The 14,512-nt window shown below is 37.1% G+C and overlaps 2 protein-coding genes across 2 annotated transcripts in view; both read right to left on the bottom strand.

Moving 5' to 3' along the window:
• Nucleotides 1-14,512, bottom strand: part of LOC128356263 (metabotropic glutamate receptor 4-like) — a 130,488-nt gene that overhangs the window by 41,876 nt on the left and 74,100 nt on the right. The gene's annotated exons all lie outside the window — the stretch shown is intronic.
• The window catches only part of ilrun (inflammation and lipid regulator with UBA-like and NBR1-like domains), a 217,843-nt gene continuing 204,648 nt past the window's right edge, over nt 1,318-14,512 (bottom strand). Inside the window, exon 6 of the mRNA XM_053316757.1 lies at nt 1,318-1,344. The gene's annotated coding sequence lies outside the window, so the exon portion shown is untranslated. The remainder of the gene's footprint in view (nt 1,345-14,512) is intronic.

Genomic DNA, 14,512 nt, shown 5'->3' on the forward strand with positions numbered 1-14,512 from the left:
TACATATACAAGGATGCTTGCATGTAGGAATTTATGAACAAAAGTGCATGTATTTCATGTTAGTGTTTAGGAGCCATGTTTCAAATAGATGGACTGCACTGTACACTTATCATAATACTGTTAAGAACCACTGACAGATCTTGGATTAAATCTTTAAAATGCTAAACTCCACATGAACTGACAAAAGCAGGAATTTTGGTTTCCTCTCCTTCTGCCTTTATTTTACATTAGCAACAGCCCATTTCTAATATCACAGCTTTCATGTAATAATTCGAGGTAAAACACACTGTAATTTCCTGCTTAAGTCAGGACTTGTAAAAACAGCAGTGAGCCTGCTAACCTTGCAGCAGTCCTATAAAAAAAAGACTGCTTTTAAATCCCAGTGCAAACTAAAGTGTTCCTGCTCTGCGCTCTAATTTGAATACATTATGTAAAGACCTCTCTGTCAGTGAGTACAGTTGTTTCCTGAAGAAAAGGAAGGGGAAAAAAAGGTTGACACTGATGTCCTCATGCTGAATACTGATAGCATTAAATCACCAATAATGATCAGTTATTGCAGGATTAATGGGGATGTGTGTCAACTAGTAATTTGATGGAGGTCAGAACTGGATGGGATCACATGTAGATCTCATATGAACAGAGGTAGCTGTGACATGTGTAAGCTAGTTTCCATAATAATGTTCACAACAGCAGTACAGTAGTTTTACAAATGATATCTACAAACTGCAGAATAGTCAAAAAAGTTGGTGGAAGTGTTTAGCTGACAACAAATTCAAAAGAGGAAAAAGCTGTTTGATGCTAGAAAGTAACTTTGTATTGTAAAATCAGCAGGAAGGTAAAACCATCACAGGAAAAGACAAATCTTTTCGGTTTGAAGTTGGATTGTTTTGCATCAGGAGGTTGTTTTTGTGGATGTGAGGAGATTTGAAATAATCTCCCCTTGTAAATGATTCTCTCTTTTTTTTTTTTTTTTTTTACCAAGTGTACACTTTGTTACTTTAACTGCCAATGTGGGTATCACATGCCAGGAGAAAATCACCAATGATGACAAAGACATTTTTTCCTCTGTGAGCCCCATCAGTGTTCCTCATGGTACACTTTGATCTGTTTTGCTGTGTCCGTGCTCTGTTCATGTTCAATTAAACTAAAAAAATACAATAGTAGAAAGCACAATTTGTTGTTTCTCTGCACCACTGAGTTTCCTAATTGTACATATTTCCCCCTGCTATTTGTTCACCACACGTGTTTTTATGTGTTTAGTCTGTGAAACCACTCAACTGAATAATTAACATGTGGAACACGACATCTTGACTTCCATTTTTTTTTTTTTTTTTTTTTTTTTTTCTGAGCTTTGGTTGCTTCTGACTTTATAGTTAGTGATAAAAGGACTATTTCATTTTTGGGCTTTTGAAGTGTGCTTGGTTGATCTCGGACTTCAACATGAAATATTGTGTTGATTCAAGTGAGAACAAACTATGTAAGTGTCAAATATCACTTATGCACAAATTTAAATAAGGACTTTCACTTTGATCAATGTCATATACTCGATGGACACATATACACAAATACAATTTAGGATGAAAAACAGAGGGGGTTTAGTATCACAATGATACTAATCCACAATACATTTTCAAAAAAATAGAAAGGTGAAGTTTAGATATGATGTGCAATATGTAGGATCCACCTTTTGCAACAGTAATCTGTACCATCACACATATGATGACAATATATAGCGGAGTTGTTTTTTTAGATGTATTTTTTAGACTTCCCCACATATATTTACGTGACATGGCCCGTGTCAGAGTGCAAAAGCTAGAAAAACAACCCCAGAAAAATAAGTGAGAACTGAAAATCAATATCAAATTTGGTCATGTTTACCTCTGTGAGCAGGTTATGTTCTCAGTTCTGTTTGTTTATTGGAAAGATATCCGCAAAACATATTAGGAGAGTTCAGTAAAAACTTCACCCAAGGCCCAAGACATAAGTCATTCATTTATGGTGCAAATCTGGAGGAGAAGCAGGAATTATTTTAGAACAACATTGCAAAACGGTCGGTTTTTAACATTGATGCAACATAATGTCTGGATATAAACATGTTTGTTTTCACTGCTCAGCTTCACCATAAGAAAAAGAAAACAAAGAAAAGCATGAAAATATCAAAACCCTTTTTATATTGGCTTCTTTCACATGAACAGTTTTTATTACAGGCCGATGTCAGAATTGTTCCTTTGAGTGAATTGCCGATGTGGTGAAAATAACACATTTCCAGGGATGTTTAATTTGCTGAAGCACAAAGGAAGGAGCACAACTGGCTTCAGGTGTTTTGACATGTAAGTGTGAAAACTGTTGAAGATTGACAGCGCCGTAGATAGTTATTCAGTTTTGTGTTTTGTCTCACTGAATGGCTTCACGCACCATTTTTGCTTTTATAAAAGTAAACACAGCATTCATAAAAAACACATTAAAGAGTTGGAAAGTAGGACATTTGTAAAGAATTGTAATACTTTTTGCAACATTTTTCATGCACAAAGTCACATACTAATGTCCCTTCACAGAAAAATGTCTGAAATTTGTATAATCTTTTTATAAGAGCTGTCCTGAATGGTGAAATATAATGTTATGCTATATGTTGGTTTTGTTTTACATTATGTCATTGCTCACTATCAAATACTGTTACAGCATGATTGCTTGTAATGTCATTATTTTGTCCTATATTAAAGCACAATATTTCATGTTAACGTACTGCAAGGTTAGTCAGATACCTTTATCAACAATAATACATTTATAGCCTATATAAGTCCATAAATATGCTTTTAACTATGTGTATTTATAACAGATGTAATTATGGACAGCCATTCTCTATTAACATCATTTCTTGTGGTTTCTTTCTAAAATAATCCTTTTTAACCCCTCTCTTAAATGAAATCAATAACCAGTTGTTTTTTTTAAACTTAGACTTAAAATGATGCCATTTGATGGCAGATGGAAGCATGTTTGTCCATGCAATTACTGTATAAAATATTCATGGTAACTATGGCAGCTGAGACTAAATAAATAAAGACAGATTACTCATGAGTGATCTGGTGCTTGTTATTTTCTGATATTTTATAGTTTTATGTATCAAAGGCCCATCTAGGGATGAGCATTACAATCTAGCTTAGGCTAGAAATGCTGCCGTTTGTGGCATCAGTTCTTGTGCGTCCCTACACCGATGAAGATTAAGTAAAAAATGTAAAACCCATTTATATGAAAAGTTAAAAATGTTGTTGTTGTTATTTTCAGATTGTTTTCTCAAAGTTTGCTTCCCACATTGAAATGCTAAATTAAAAAAAACACTGTTAAATGTTGTATTGTTATTTCTCTTTCAGTTTGATGATACTTTGGCAAACAAAGTGGTTCACTGTCGCCATCCATTGTTGCTGGGGGAATCAGACATTTTGATAGATGCAGCCAGTTATAGCACATCAAGAAAAAGAAATCCCTTCTGTCGCCTCTGACTTTATCAGAAACAGATATGTCAAGCGGCAGATCTCTGTTGTTTCATCCACTGCATTAACAGACAGACTTCACAGCTGTTATAAATGAAAATGACCTCATTTTTCTTTACGCCTCAGATCAGCCTGTGGTGGAGGAGTCAAAATCTGTGAGCCTTTGAAATTTTGACCTATATTTAGCATCGCCTCCATCATGCTAATCACTGCAATGTTTTTAAACACCAGAACACAGTGCTGAATTGAATCATCCCCCAAAGTTTTTCCAACTTTGGGTGGAGGTGGTGCTTGCCACATCACATTTAACTTCAAAAATGTAATCCTTTATTACTGAGCCCTCCAACAGGGAAAGGGTGTCACTTTGGTTTGATAAGCGGTTATGCAAAAATTGAGATTTGAATCCCATTTCTTGCATTTCTACATATATTCAGGGAATATGGTAACATGTAACCTTCCTGTAACTCTGTGCTGCTTCTGCCTGTCTCTCCCTGTCTTCAATAGGCATATACCTCTACCTTATTTGATCTCTGATATGAAAGCAGAGTCAGTTTATCCTATTGAGCCTAACATTAAAGTAAACTAATGGATACTGAACTCATTCTCAAGTTACATGCTTTTACAACCATCCTAAATATTTAGTCTGTCAAATGACTTTTTCTCCTCTTTGGAAATATAGTGACAGGCTAGTGATTATTTTGCTCACCATCCAACGTTAGTGATAGTACCAATGTTACCTGGCAAGAGCCTATCGATGTTGGTTTAGTCAATGTTAGCCTAACATCAACAGAGAGGACAAGGGAAGGGGGACTGGGAGTTGGAGTGGGCCCTGTTTCTGTGTAGTCCTAGTGCAGGCAGTTTCTCCTGTTTGTTTGTTTTGTTTGTTTTTCTTCTAATTACATATTTTAGTTTTAAAAAATTTTTTGTAATTTTGCAAGACCTCACAAGCCCCTGCCCCTCCCTCTTTGACTTCCCCTGTCACAGCCACCAGTTAATACATGCAAATCAAGTGACCTGTGGAGCAGCATGATCCACCTTTCCCTGGCCTATCATTGGACAGTTATTGGCATTGTTTCTCACTGTTCTGAAAAAGTGCTGGGGACATGTTCCCTGTGACAAACACCCACGCCATCAAGCAAATACTTCTACACTATAACTGGAGATATCCCATTAACAGATAGATTGACATGAGCTGTCCACTGCAATCCCTCTTTCAAAGTGCAAGCCAAAACAAAACAAAAAGCAACCGCCTGCATAATACATTTTTCACCTCTCTTCTAAGCAAGGGCAGCGCTTTCAATCAAACCAATTGACTTCCTCCTGACCTCTTTTGTATGACTACAGTCCAGAAATGCCTTAAGCAGAGCTGAATCTGCACAGTAAGCTCTAAGAATAGGAATGCGTTAGACTGTAGCCTACCTAATTGACTCTGTAATAGTGTCATAGTTCAGTGCCACCAAATTGACTGAATTTTCAAGCATGCTTTGGAAACACTGATACTCTGAAAAATGGCAAAAGGCCTCCTGATGTAGCTCCAAGTGTATTGCTCTTAATACCCAGAGAAGCAGCAAACAGTGTTGAGCACTTGATACACTATCGCCCCCTGCATTTAAAGAACATACAGCTCCAAGCCAAATACATTGACATGTTAATGAATTAAACTATCCATCATGTTAGAATCAATATTTTATATGAACACTGGGTCATATGACTACATGTAAGTAAAAACAGTCACTTTACTGTTTTGGTTCACTCTCATCAACATCATTTCCAGCAAGCATTTAGCAGCTAAAGCTAACTTACCATATAGGACTGTATATATGATTTTATTATTCTGGTAATAACATTAGAAAAATAAGTCTTATTACACTCAGGAACTAGACATGTTAACAAAATCAGAGATCAGAAAGTATTGATGTAACAATTGATGATGCATTATGGGTTGTTTGTAGCTTTGATGTTGCTAAGATAGCAGGTCAAGTCTGTTAATAGTGAGTCAGGCAGCACTAAAAGTGTTTAGTTAGTTTCTGAAGGCTTGAAACATGTTTTTTGGCCACTGAGGAAATAAACAAGTGGAAACAAGTTGAAAGAGTCCTCTGACATCGTTGTGGAAACACACCAGGGTCCAAATCGCCTGTCAAGTAGACAAGAATTACTGCTGTCACAGATGATAAGGGGCCCCAACAGAGAAATGGCACAAAAAAATGTCAACTGCCGAAGTAATAATTTTGACCTCTTCCTTGAGCCGGAGAGTTGAGAATATGTGACTGATATGTGAGATTTACGTTCTGTTTTTATGAAAGTATTTCACTTTTATAAGAGAAAAGACTTCAAGGATCTTTTTTTGTGCGTTGACAGTATCTCAGAGAAACTTTCCAAACAGAACGAGTGTGAAAGTGAGTCATATCTTCAAAACATATTTTTTTGCAAAAACAGGTGATGGAAGAGGGGGAGTCGTCTTATATTTGAACCAGTACAGCTGCTTTGACCAAGACAAAGCTGAAAGGAGAATAAATATTGGAATAACATTCATGCTTGAGAAACTTCAGATGACTGGGACATTCCTGTTAATTCTTCTCGGGCAGCCAGTGTCTTGTTTTTTTTCCACACCTCATGCCTGTCCTGTGTGAAAAGGGACTGCTGCTTACCGTCAAAATGTGTTAATTAGAAAGAAGGAAAAAATCCAGGTGCCATATGGAGGAAGCCACCTAACAGGAAGCTCCTACTGTTTTGGAATTTCACTTTGCCGCACTTCTTCGTGTTTCTGTGGAGATGAGGTCATCTGGAGTGACAGTGCTGACAGTGATTAAGTAATAGGTCTTCACAGGCTGCTGGTGCTTTATAAATCTGCTCTGCTGGATCACATGTGGCTCACTCACAACTTTGGCTACATCGGTTTGTCTGTCCCGTCTTGTGTCGAAATTGTGAATTTAAATTTTCCTCACTGGAGAGAAAAAATGATCATTAACCATTAATTAATCATTTCATTGAGAAGTAGTTCTCGTAGAGTGAAATCAAAGAAAACATTTGCCGGTGTACATTTTTTACTTCATATTTTATTGTTGCTATTGTGAGAGATACTATGAGTGGGGAGGAACCTGATTTAGTGCAGAAAAAACCTCTTATGAGAGAAATGTTCAGCCTCGAGAAATGATACACAGCTGCTCTGGAGTATTTTTGCACCATAATTGACGTGCCACAAGCATAATTTCCCATCATTAGAGGGACCTGTTGCCTGGGAGCACAGGAGCTTCCAAAGAGGAAAATCCAAGCCCTTAAGCGGCCAATCCTGAGAGATAACAGGACTGCAGAATCACAACTGCAGAGATATGGGCAAAATATGCGGACAACAAACAAGCCCATTTTGCCCATTCATTATGCTGGGTTGTAGAAACCCTATGAAGCATTTTGTTATACATAATGAATGCAGACCTGGAGGAACATTTCCATAAAAACTCTATGAAGCAGTGGAAAATAAGTGCAACCTCAAGACTGATGTGTGCTGTAACGTGTTTTCAAAATGGCTGAATAATACTCTGAGTCCCTCTTCTTCTTCCTCTGCTTTCCTGCCCTTGACACAAAGACTGGGATTGTGTCTGTCCTAAAGAAATCCTCGACTGACCTCTGCCCATTTGTCATAATCACCACCTCACCAATTAAACCCTGAGAAAACACTGCAGAGGAAGCAGCTGCTTTCATCTTCTAATTGATTGATTGTTTTGCCTGTTTTTCAGCCGATAAGATGTTTATATGATATGACGCCGACAGTGTTTCATTTGATTTATAGAAGTCAGCTTTAGCAGGCCCACTGATGTGGGAAGGTGATATATACACCATTTGTGAATTGTACATATTGTATAAAATCCTGCCTGCAGTGGAAACAAGGCAGAAAAAGTCAAGTGTTTTGTTTTGCTAATTTGTTGCTGTGCAGTCTTCCTGGACATAAATTTAGACAGAAATAATGTACAACTGAATGAATTTTCGACATGATTAGATGTGTCCACAATCTGAGGACTGGCCAGTGTGGGAGCTATTTGAAAGATGTTGTTGTTGTTGTCGTTGTCTGGTTCATATTTTGAGAGTTGTGTCCTGCCCTGAGGATGAGCTATTATGTAGGCATTTTCCATTCATCTGGGATCTACAGTATATCTGCCAAACCCTTTTTGACAATTGCTGTTCAGAAAAATAATTTTTTCTTAGAATATAAGAATAAAGCCATTTGCCATTCTGGGTTACGAGATGAATTTCATAAAAAGATTTTGTGAAAGACTTGAAAAGAAGCACGTGTTCAGTTTTTACATGAGTTTGATGTAATATGAAACATAACACGGCGTTGCTGCATGTTTCTCCTCTGAGGCAAAAGAGGAAAACTAGAATTCTCCCATATTACATTTTTTGCTTTGGATGGTTGTCTGGGACTGATACGGTTGCTTTTTTAGATTAGAAAACTCAATGATCAATATTTTTGGACTGATACAGTGTCAAAATTTGGTCGTTTTTGCCCAAGTCTGTGTCTTAAATCAACCAATGCTCATTAAAGAACATGAAATAATTACCCATAAAATGAAACCATTTAAAAAGTAAAGAAAGTCGCTTTTAGATGTTAGACACAATGTATTGATCAGATATACTGGTAAGCAGATATATTAACAAAAAAATATATACAAGCATGGACAAAATAATAGGTACAATTTACAAAATGATTCGATCTAATTGCAATAAACAGTGAATCTGTGAAGTAAAAATTCAAGTAAAATGCCACATTGGGCTAGTAAATCTAGCAATTCCAATCAGGCAAGTGATTGATTTCATAAATGATGTTCTTATTCTCTAGCACACAGCATAACCCCCTTGCACGCATTGGTGAATATTGGCATGCGCCGTTGGCCAATCAGGAATTGGGTAGGCTAGTTGTGTGATGCATGAAACAAACATCCCTCAGGATTACATGAGCATTGTCACATAGAGGAATCAGTGCAGTGAGTAATGTTTCACTTCCATAAATATTCTCAAGAAGGAGAAACATTAAAAAGGGAAATCAGGGAGCTTGGAGTGGAAGAAATGTGTCCATAAAAATGTATTTGCCATCGGGTTAGTGAGTCTATTCCATTGTTTGAAAGAAATTGGGCTGATAAAAAAAACATAGTATTCAGCAAAATATAAGGGATTGGTCATTCCATGTTTGATATGAATGTCTGTTCCTTTGCATTTCTGATACACTGTGTTCTGATTCATTCATTTAAAAGATTAAACATGACACTGAACTTTTAGTCTTTGTTGTTATTGATAACCCCTAATAAATAAAACCATTTGTATGAGGGCAAGAAAAATACACTTCTTACCCATTAACTAAAACTGAACACTGTACTAATTAATGAATTCATGTAATGCCCAGGTTTGTCTGTACTAGCCTGATTCACCTTTCACCTATATGTACAGTATGTTTGCACTGTCATGAATACATCCATAATTGGAAAAGCTGTTAAATATGCCAGGAGGAAAACCAGTGGGACAGACAATTGCCTTTTTACCACAGAATATCCACAAAGCATTCTGGCAGCTCCCTCAACATGCTGAGTTTAACAGAAGAGTTTTAGAGTGATCATGCCAGCAATAGACAGCAGCCTGGCACCTCAACGTTATCCTGGATTAACAGAGTCAGATCTGTGAAACACGTTTTCGAACTTACCAGTGAATTCGTATTCAGGTTTAAACAAACATGATAACTCTAAGATAGATTGATGAGCTTTCTTTCAGAGACAGGTCCCAGATTAGCTACTGTATCTAACATACTGTACTGTATCTATTCTGGTTAGAAGTGGTATCACATGTTCAGTCAGTTCAGTGATAATCAACATAGGTCTGACTCATTTACATCCTCTAACTGACTTCAGTAAGTGACGATTTGTTTTCAGATTTCAGAAGATTTCTTCATAACTGACGGTTTAATAACATTATCTATTGAAGAGTCCTTTTATGTTAAATTGTCTTATGAAAGCATCCATTGTACACACAGATCTTAATAGTGCACTTAAGAGATAACATTAAAAGAAGAAGTATGTGTTGTCACTCACACAAACAATCCCCGACACAGGATCCAAGGATTCAGTGTATTGTGTGTAGAAAGGAGAATATTTCACACATCCTGTGATGTTGTTAAGTGCTCAGCTGCACAAAACCAATTTTGCATCAAAGAAGCAAGATGAAAAGAATTCAGAACAACAGTGATATAATTTTACCTGAAATCCCACGCTGCAACATTTTCTCTGTAAAAGCAGGATTCTTGATTTGGAACATGTTTTATCCCCTGCTCTATATATAAACATAAATATCAATTATATACATATTAAAATGTGTATGATTTATTATTTTATGATGGATGATAGATTAATTACATTCTTTATTTACTAATATGATATTGTGGCATTCTTAATGACTTTGCAAGTTTGATGTTCAGTTAATAATAAACCCTTCACAAAGTGTTTATACTAATTGAGTTTAATTATCTGTAACACCTTTTTGCATATTCTACATAAACTCAGAAAGTCTTTGTTTAGAAATGATGACACTTTGCTGTGTTTATGTATCTAACGATGCTCACAGTAATAGAGGGCCAGAATTTGTGTCTTTGTCCTTTTTAGCTTTCATGGAGAATGTGTTACATGTTGTAAAAACATTAAGCGTGTGCAATGCTGCATCATATTTTTCCGTGCACATATTTCTCAATGTGGCAAGTTCCCCAGGTTTCAACTGAACTCAAACATAATGGAGCTATGGAGTATTTTTTGTTTGTTATGCATTTTTTATTATAATGTGCTGTATGTATTGGATTGCATATTTTTCAATGTGGAACAGAGTAATCTTTCCCAAAAAAAAAAGGAATTTAGAAGTTGTCTCCTACCTCAAGACCATATTGTTGTTGTAATATTTCTTTTCTGTTTAAGGCAAGCTATATTTTGGAAGAAGACATTGTGTTACCTCAGATTCATTGCATTTATTTTGATTTGAAATAAATCTAAAAGTCAAGTTCATAAAGTAACTTTTTTGCATTAATTTGATTCCCAATCAAGATACACTGATAAGAACTGCTTTAACATTGTTAATACAGACTTTAAAACTGTTGTGAAATGCAAAATAATATCATTTTAAACATGTGATAAAAATGTGATAAATCATGATTAACCATAGAAGTTCAGCTATTAGTCACAATTAAAAAATAATTTATCATTTGACGGCCCTAATTTTTATGCATGCTTATTTTCACCGTATTAAAGTCTCTCATCCGGTTTGCGAGGCTAAAGAATCCGGGATCAGTGCTTTGCTGAATCTCATGGTGACAGTAGTTACAAAGTCAATTCTGCCCCCTGCAGCCAGTTTCTCCCAGCTCAATTGAGTCTTCAAACTGGGAAACTTTCAGTTATGAGCTAGGTTCCTTAATCTTCGGGCTACCGCTGTACCCCAGTTAATTTTTTGTTAATGCACACTGGCATATTAACTTGCCCTCAGCAAGAACATCTCGTCATTTCCTTACAGACACAATTCCACTCATTTCATATGGTTTAAACAATATGAGTAAAGTCAGAAAATGATGAGACTTTAATTTGCCAGTGGCCTGAGGACTTGCTACTGGAAGATTTTGATGTACTACTACAGACATGGCATATCAATTACTCAACCAGCCCAGTTTATTTTTGTGTGCTAATTTGTGTTTAGTGCATAATGTAGTCAAAATTCCAGTATTATGACTGAAGGCAAACTGGGGATGAGCATTGTATTTAAAGATCATTTGGATTAGCTAATGTGCAAAATAGATTTGTTGAAGCTTTGTTTAAAATGTGGATTTAAATGTGTGCAATGTCTACTGAAATATTAGTAATACTGACTGTCTACCTTATGAAGGCAGCTTTTCTGTCTGGACATATGGTTGATGTTATTGCAGTATGCCATATTCTTCAAAAATCCAGATTCCGTGCATGCTATTAAACCAAATCTCTATTTTCATCTATGTGCAAATATGTTTGTGTGATTCCTGTGGATGGAAAGATTTATGGGCGTTGCTCCAACTTCGGAATAAGAGACAAATAAGTGGAGATACCTTTAAAAAAATCCACATTTGCATGCAGAGACATATATTCTGCTTCCACAATGAAACACATGGAGATCTGACTATTTGATGCCTGCTTTATCTTTTGAGCCTTGTCAAGAATTCTGTGGAGAATTCACAGCAGAGTGCACACATTGTTCATTTCCCAGTTCTACAATAAAAGAACACTTGATGGAAGACTTACAGGAAAAACATGAAATGAATAACTTATGACACCATGACATCCAGGTCCTATGGCTAATTAATTTAAAGAAAGGAGGCTCTTATGTTTAGAAAGATGCGTGATGCAAAGTACCAGTTTTCACCACGGTATCTGTTATTGTTTTTTTCAAAAGCTTTCATCTTGTATGCCTAGTCTAAACAACAGTGACTGTTACTGTGGTAACCATGTTATGTGATAATATACCTTTAAAATACTTTCTTTAGACTCCTTAACAGACTCCTGCATCATTATGCTACTGCGGGTACTGCAGACTTTCTGAGGTCTAGACTAGACAAAGTGATGCAGATTTACTCTGGCCTATTGTTGCGGCACAAAAATGATAGTGAAAGAACAGCCAAACGAGACCAGAGGATCCCTATTTCACACAGAGCTCTGAAGTACACAGCCGTTTATGTATGTGTACTTCAGAGCTTTGGGCCCGAATATTGTAATCCTGGATCTGGTCCCCTGTCATGTGGCGCAGACCTTGTCAAGCAGGACTACAATTTCAAGTTAGTGGGTCAGCGCAGTGGGAGCTGTGTTAAAGCAGGCTAATCCCATGGACATAGTACTGTACCTTGAGGCCAGCACCGCAATCTAATCTGTGTAGAGACTGGAGAGCGGAACAGCATAGAGAAGAAGAACCGGGCTAAGCTTGCACAGTCAGCCAAATTCATTGGCTGACACTTTCATGGATCATGAGAAGTGATAATCCTCCCACCATTCCATTCTTCTGTAATTCTGTTAAAGGTTTGTCATTGCATCTGGTTGGTAACTTCCCGATCGAATGATATTCAGTCCAAACTTATATATTTTTTATCATATCTATTCTTCTACATTAATCATAAATTCTCTATGAGTTCTAAAATAGCAGTCCTGTCTTTTTTTTGCTCATCTATCACCCCGTGCTCAACAGTTTTATTTGACAGTAGGAAAAATGGATTTGTTCATTTACTTTACAGAGCCATGATATTTGACTGAACAGAACCACTATTCTTCAACAGAGCAGCCACACTCTGCAGAAACGATTCAACTATCATAAAAAGCAGTGTCTCCTTCTCTGCCACCTGATGTAGAAGCTGACACGTTTTCTCGTCTCTAAGTAAGAGTGCTTTTTACCAACGGGAGATTTTCTGACTGCCACAAGGATACGCAGCACCTGTTGGTGGAAACACAGTTGCCTTGTGCCTGTATCGCCGGGTGACTGATGCTATTGTCAGTATTGAACAGGTGAATATACCTTTTAAAATTCATGAAAACTATTGAGCTACGCAGCGAGGAACAGAGTGAACGAAAGTGAATTAAATTGAGCCTTGCTCAGTCACTTCTACTAGCCTTTAGACTTTGACCCATTCTGAATCATTTGTATACCTTGGCAGCTTGGCCACATAATTGATGCCATTCATTATATGATTGAGGGGGTTGTTTTTGTGAGGTGAGTGGAGGTAGGCAGACCATTGCTGGGAGCAACTTACACTGTAATGATTGATAGAAAGCGAGCTGCATAAATGCTAGAGAGCTGGTTCCCCTAAATGCAAGTGAGTGTTACTCTCTATGCCGGCTTGGGGCGAAGCCATTAATAAACCCTGCAAATGATGATAGCTGTTGTATTGATTCTAGTTTGCACCCTCTATTCCACCCAGCCCCTCTTGCTCCAATACTTTGCCACAGTAAACACAGGCATCGAAATTGTTGACCCGAGCAGTCGCTGCCATTGATCACAGCGTTGATGTTGGGACACCACATTCTCTTTGTTTGCGTGGTAGCTTAATCCATTCAAAAGCTTGCTGATGGTACAAAATGGATCAATACAAGAGGAGAAATGGAAGTATGAGATTAAAAATTATGGATTCATCCCTGAAAAATGTTGAAATATTCCACCCCACTTCTTTGCAACTAACTGACCTGCACACTACAAGCCAAAAAAAGGGAAATGTATGTTATGTTTTAAAGCAAAATCCTGCAGGGATGTTGTGCACTCATAATATAGCGACTGACAAAAGAATAGATAATGAATTTCCAGACATACAGAAGCTCACTAACTACTGACTTATCAAACATCTGTTTCTCTGCATTCTGCAAACATTTCTTTTTTTTTTTGTCCCCAGCCTTCAGATCTGATCCTGCTTTGTCTTACCCACATGCCTCTCCTACTCTCTCTCTGCTTCTCCTTCCCTTCGCTCCCTTCTCTGTGATAAGCGCCTTGTCATTTGTAATGGAAATGACACACCCTGAGTCAAAGTGACATTATGTCAAAATTTTATCCTGTGATTCCTGCCAGGCTAAATCAATCTTGCTCTTTCCCTCATTCAGAATCAAATTAGAAACACTCTCACAGAGCCTCCATAACTTCAAAAATGCTCCAGTGTAATGTCTTCAATAATAGTTGAAATACCGAATGCCAATGTCTTTCACTCAAGTTTTGCTGAGAAAGTTCCATACCACTTAAGTGAATTTGAAATCTGCCAGAGAAAATAGGGGGTATTATGTTTAACTTTTAAATGGCAATAAACAAATGAAAGGCTGTTTGTTTTTCTCCCCTCAGCTGAAATGGTTGCACAAAGGATAGACTTATTGCACTGCCTCAGCCTCTGTGGTTTGCCTTTGAAACTGATGGGCAGCGTCACATTTTTATGAAGCTGTGAAAAGCATTTTCTTTTTAATCCAGGTCTCTTTAGGTCTAACAGGTGAAAAAGGAATAGGTGAAAATACGTTTGA

This window comes from Scomber japonicus, chromosome 3, assembly GCF_027409825.1.
Source record: "Scomber japonicus isolate fScoJap1 chromosome 3, fScoJap1.pri, whole genome shotgun sequence".
Taxonomy (NCBI): domain Eukaryota; kingdom Metazoa; phylum Chordata; class Actinopteri; order Scombriformes; family Scombridae; genus Scomber; species Scomber japonicus.